We start from the raw sequence: 6,576 nt of genomic DNA, 5'->3' as shown, positions 1-6,576 counted from the left end.
TGCAGAGAGAGAGAGAGAGACAGGACAGCAGGGTGCTAAAGCAGCTCAAAGCCCCTAATCAGATTACAGGCAGAAATTAGCCTTGATGATAAAAACTCTGGAAGGGGATTGGAGGAGGGAGCCGGTGGAGCTGCAGGGGGTGCTGCAGGGTCCTGGGCTACTGGAAATCAGATGGTTGCTTAGTACAAATTCAGGTAGTGCGTCAGCCAGCATGCTATCAGGTTCCCAAAAAATGAGACCACATGTTGCACTGAGACTGCTCAGCAGATAATTAGTAGAAGAGTGGAAACTCCCCCGAGACATTTACATTTACATCCGGATCATAATCCCACAGGTCCATCAGGAATATAACTTCTCTCACAGCAAGGTTTTTGTTGACTGTGCTTCTCCTCTTTTCTCACCTGTTTCAACAGCACATGAATGAGATTTTTATTTTTTACAGAGGTTTAAACATTTTTTTTAAATATTGGATTTCATATTGTTATCAATCAATAAATCAGTTTATTCTGTTGATTTAACAAATATGATTGTTATTAATTCACAAACACATCCTCTTACTATAATGGAGTATTAGGGCCATGCAAAGAAAATAAAATAATAAAATGACAAGAATAAAGTCATAGAATAATGAGAAAAAAGTCATAACATTTTGACTTTATCATGACTTAAATCTATGACTTTATTGTAGAAATATTAAGATTATTTTCCTGTAATATTATCACTTCATTCTTGAAATATTATGGCTTTCTTCACCAATTATTGCGACTTTATTCTCATATTTTCCCAACGTTATTCTCATAGTATTATTCCTTTTTATCTCACACAAGTTTATCCTCACAATATTATAACTTTATTATCATAATTTTCTGTTTATGTTTTTATTTATTTATTTTTCTTACTATGGCCTAATATTTCTGTCATGCTCTTCCAACTTACTATGCATAAGTGAAAAGGGAGCAAGAAGAAAGAAAACTCATATAAATGTGCTTCTTTCTAAAGAATTATAAAACAAAAATGTTTCCATTAATGTAACAATTTAACTGGCAAAATATACATATTTTGCCTCTTTACAGCTCAAACGTGTATAAGACTTAATATTTTTTTCTTATAAAGTATATTGAGTTGTTTGTCGCTGTTGTTGGTGCTATAAGTTACTCTATGAAAGATTGCACTGCAAGTCAACTTGGCCAGTGCAGACAGACACTAATTTAAAATATTTATATACTCTGAGGAACTCACTGCTGTTAAACAAAAACAATTCAAAAACAGAGGAAAAAAAGAAAAGCACATTGATAATCATCAAATAAAGTAAACTGGTGTAAGTATATTCTGATGGTATTGACAAAAAAAAAAAAATCATCAAACTCTGGTCAGGTTTGGGAAGAGAGTGACATCGGGTCCGTTCTTTACCCGCGGATGACCCGGAAAGAAGAGATGACGAGGCAGTGTGGGAGGAGATTAGAGAGCGAGGCATCGAGGTCAGAGAAGATCAGACTGTTCTGAATGTTAACCGCTGTCAAAGTAAATTCACATAAAATAATAAACATCTGAATGATTAATTATAAGCAATTATCTTTATATCTGCAGCAAAAAGTCCACAATTGAGCACATCACCCATATTGTTCTCACTTGGTTCCAAGCATTCCTGCAGCACTTTACCTTCATCACATCTGAATTCATATGTAGATTTCTAGAAATATCATTTCTTCCCTATTCTCCCTAAAACAGATGTGGAATCTGACTGAATTTATTCTATAAATGGAGGAAAATCTGCAGAAAATATGAGCAAATGACAGGAAAAGTAGACTGCAAAGTAATGTCATGTTACCATGGAGGTTTTCAGATTGTTTCACTGTTTCCCCTCAGACTGAAATTTTCCACAGTTGTTTGGTTGTTGCTTCTGGGATACAGTGGCATTTTAATAATTTAACTAGCTAATAAACCTAATTAATTAAAAACTTTCAATTTATTGTTAATACACATTTTCTTCAGTGTAAAAAGGTTCAGGAAAATGAGATTCAGATTTTCTTTGTAGAGCCAAATGAAATGGAAATAAAAATGGAAACTAAAGCAGCCCTGACTGCAGAACCAAGAAGAACACCAGTGAAATAAATTATAATATTATCAGAAGATGGCATAAAATAAAAATCATTTCAAAACAAAAGGACACAACCAATTCTAATGTCCTTACACTGGCTAAAATATTTACGTTTGTTTATAAATCACTAAGCAGCTCAGCACCAAAATACATTAAAGATTTGATGTTGTGTCAACTTTCCAGACCAGAGCCAGGCCTTCTGGTTCTGGTTCTGCTCTGCATCCCCAGAACCAAACATGGAGAGACAGCATTCAGTTTAAATGCTCCTTTAATCTGGAACAAACTTCCAAAAACTGCAAAACTGCTGAAACACTGAGTTCCTTCAAGTCAAGGCTAAAAACCCCACTATTTAGAGTTGCATTTGATTCACAATAACTAGAACATTGATCAATATATTTGATATTGATTGAAAGAAGTCAAGTGATGCTCACTGAAAGGTCCAGGGTGAATATAATACACAGTGACAAACCAAAACTAAAAGCACATGGCCATGGCGACTACGGGAAAAAGTCCAAAATCAACAGTACTTTCTGAAGGGTGCTGAACTTTATGGGTCAGACTCAATGATCTAAGGAAGTCATGCGTGTGTTTGTAAGCATGCTTCATCTTGTGACGGTTACAGGATGTCCTGGGTGTTGGCTTTCATTGACAGGAGAATGACTGGTTTGTACATCCCATGCTGAGACACTTAAATGTTTGGGATAGTTTCGGTCTTGGGACAGAAAACAACTGGCTATAAGTACAGACTGTGGACTGGGTTGCCAGATCTGATGGCCATTTTTCAGCCCAAGCAAAAAACAAAAGCCCCCAACCCAAAAAAAAAAAAAAAAAAAGTCAGAATATTGTTTCATCAACCACATTTATAGATTTGTGACAGTTCATGTCGTTTTTGGTCGTCTGTTACTATATTCTGACCAGAAGCAGTTCCCATAGGGAACACAATGAGACTTAAATATTGACGTTGCCCTCAGATTTCTGTTTTCCACTTCTACTACATACTGACAATTGATTAACCAATGACTAATCATAGATTATATCACATTCGGCATTTTCTAGATGCTTCAAAATAAATTAACTAATGAGATAAGTGAACTAACACAGCATTTTGTTGAAAGGGTTGTACCTTCAAAAACTATTTTGGAAAAAAAAAAAAGTTCCTCTGAACTCTTTCTAAAAACTTGCCAAATGTTGTAAAGCAGCCAAATTTTCAACACCCATCCAAACTAATTTTTCCAGCCATAGTTGTTTAAAAGCAGCCCAATTGGACAGAAACCCACCCAATCTGGCAACACTCACCATGGAGTCATGAGGTTAGTCTCAAAATACTACATCTTTAGCTTCAGACAGAACATATGTCGTATAATTGTGGGTAAATTATTAGTATTTTTACTCAAATTAAGGGATAATCATTAATTTTGCACATTTGAAAAGCAAAAATTAGGGCTTGTTGATATGGCTGAAAATCTGATCATGATATAAGCGTTTCATATCAGTCGATATGAATAATTATTGATTAGTTTTTTGTTCTGAATATCTGAAATATGACAAGATATTTTGCGTTGTTTTATCCACAGTTTTCTCTCCACTCTGTTTTTAATCAGTTATGAGGCACAGTGGTGAAACCTTAAACTGCTGCTGCGCAAGTTACTCAACAGGTTGTTGCTAGGTAACCAAAGAATGAATGAAATGTTGCTAGGTAACCAAAGCGTTAGTGAGCTTAGCTACATCTCCCAGAATGCTGTGTGGTTCCGGATCGCTATATTCAGTGGATATTTTACATTATTGAATAGTGAATATTCTATCTGATGTGTTATAGATATTGATCATGTGTCATATTATCGCCCAGCCCTGGCTAAAATGTAATACTCTGAGTAAGAGTCTGCTGATCATGTTGTCTGAAACAAACTTCAATGTTGTCATCAAAACAACTCCTCACAGTCCATTTTAAATTTAGTCACTTGGAAGGCCAGTGTTGTTTACATCCAAGAAGTCTTATGATGACATTCTGGTCTGCTTTGGAAAAAAAAAAAAATCAAGGGAAGACAGAGAGTGTTTGGAGGAATGAGTGGGAGCTGTAAGATGGATGACGAGTTTAAAGACAGGGGGAATGCGAAGGAGAGCGGGAAAGAAAACAAGACAGAGACGAAGGCGTGGAGACGGTCCTCTGGTAAACACGGAGCGACCGCTCTCTGAGGCAGCCACTCACAACACATGTTGCCTTATTAGGGACGTCTGCAGGGAGCGCGGGCAGACGGAGGAGGGGTGGAGGGGCAGTTAGTGCAGGAGAGAGGGTGAGAAAAGGCATCACAAGCAGGAGACGATGATCCGGACCAAGACGTGGCAAACTGCGCGGGTCGGTCTGTGCTGAGCCTGCAGAGTCAGTGGGTTCACCTCAACAGTATTACTCCTGTCATTTTAAATGGCAGGAGTAATACTGCCATTTAAAATGTATCACTTTATATAGTTATTATATATTAAATTAATTTTTAGCAATTTAAATACTTGTTTTAACTAATTTCACTAATTAAATTCAATAAATTCTTTTCATTTATTACATAAATCCATAACTATTTAAATGCATGTAACCATTGATTGTTTTAGTCACACTTTTTCCTTCCACTCAACTTTCTACAAACATGCTTCGCTGCAAGCATGTTAATAGCATGTTATTTGATACAAAGTTTTGGCACTAGGATGGAGGGAATCTTTTGGCCATGTCAAAACTGGTTTATTTCACAAAACTGCAATGGAAACTTTTTGTCTCATCACTTGATCAACAACAAGGTGTCACCACTGACGCAAACCACGAAGAAGAAGATGACAGGAAGTAGTTAGAGGATCATGGCGCAGCATGTCTTTTAAACAAAATTATTCACATTTCTTATTTAATGGAAACGCTGCAATTGTTCATGACATTAACGGAATATTGACAAAGTTTTGTCCACATTTGTCATGGAAAAGCAGCATGCATTGATAATTTATCTAGTACTTGTTTAATGGTCTCTACTTTTACTAACAGGCTAGCAGTGCAGTAAAGCTTTTAAAATAGTTGGATATTATAAGATTAGAGAAAGAAAAGCCATTTTTATTAATATTTATTTTTCTATCTTTATCAGAGTGTTGTGATTTTTACGTTTTGTGATATTGTGAGGATGTTTGCTGTTAGCGTAATTGCCTCTTCTTGAAAAAATCAGCAGCATATTCCTCTGCACATCCTCTGAGATTAACAGGATGATATTTACAGAATCAGGTTTTAACACACTGGCACCGATATGGTTGCAGAAATATAAACACACACGAGGAAAACTGCAGACTTTGAGACTCTTGGGGTCAAGTGTGAGCCTGAAGCTGCACAGCTGGACCTTCATCCTCACTCCTCCCTTAAATATTTACTCTGGAATTCCCTGCTTGGATCCAGATCTGCCTTCCTCTTGTCTGCCAAACATCAACACTGCCTGATGCTCAGCGCAGAAATCTGCATGCTCTGCTCTTATATGGACGTCGATGAACACAGAGGCTGGTGCTGAGTTGTGCGCAGCAAACGCCCAGAGAAAAACAGAAAGAGAGGAAAAGTGATTTTACTTCATGCCAGGTAGTTCCAAGATTTGTCTGTTCCTTATTAAAAGAACAGATTTTATTTTACAGCAAATTGTAAAAAGACAGTTTTGTCTTTTTGATACAATTATTGCATTATCCACTGAATATATTCAGTGTAAAAAAACACATCCTTTACTATTTCAATGATCCACAAACACTATTTTATTAAGAAATAAATATATTTTGTGCATCAAAACTTTCAGTGTCTTATTTTATCCCATCATTAACATTTCAAATGTCTAATTTGACCAAACAATGTATTTTAAGACCATGAACATTTTCTTTGTTTATCCTATCAAATATAATATAGTTATATATGATTTTGTTTCCAGAAAGTGTAACTTATGTATGAATTATTGTCTTATCTGTTTTCATTTTTCTTCTTCATCTTGTATTTTGGCGGTTGGCAAGCAACATAAATACTTTCTAGATTCATTATTCACTCCTCTATTTAATCTGTCACTTCCAGCTGGAGTCTTCTGATAAATGATGCATTGTTTTCCAATTACCAAAACATGATGGTATAAACAGAGAAATTGGAATAAGTGAATATATCAGAAATTGTGCATTTATTACATTTATAATGAGGACAGTTGTATATTTTTACAAAGAAATTGTCATGTCGGATGATACTCGATTAGCCCACATGCAAGTACACAGCCAGGAGAACAAGAAAAGTTCAATGGGTTTATTGTAGCGGGGAGGAAAATCAACTGGTGCGAGCGGCGGGCAGCAGCACCAACAGCACAGGGTGTGGGTGGTATAGAGAAGACTTGGAGGGGTCTGCGATTCTGGGTTTCACTTTCCTTGGTTTTCGGGGGGGGGGGGGGGGGAGACGGGGGGGGGGCCCGGGGCCTGAGGCGGCTGGGGGCCCCGCATCC

This window comes from Poecilia latipinna, unplaced genomic scaffold (genome assembly GCF_001443285.1).
Source record: "Poecilia latipinna isolate Pla-1442-1.1 unplaced genomic scaffold, P_latipinna-1.0 Scaffold2575, whole genome shotgun sequence".
Classification (NCBI taxonomy): Eukaryota; Metazoa; Chordata; class Actinopteri; order Cyprinodontiformes; family Poeciliidae; genus Poecilia; species Poecilia latipinna.
The sequence above is the reverse complement of the archived record's forward strand: the minus strand, read 5'-3'. Positions refer to the sequence as shown.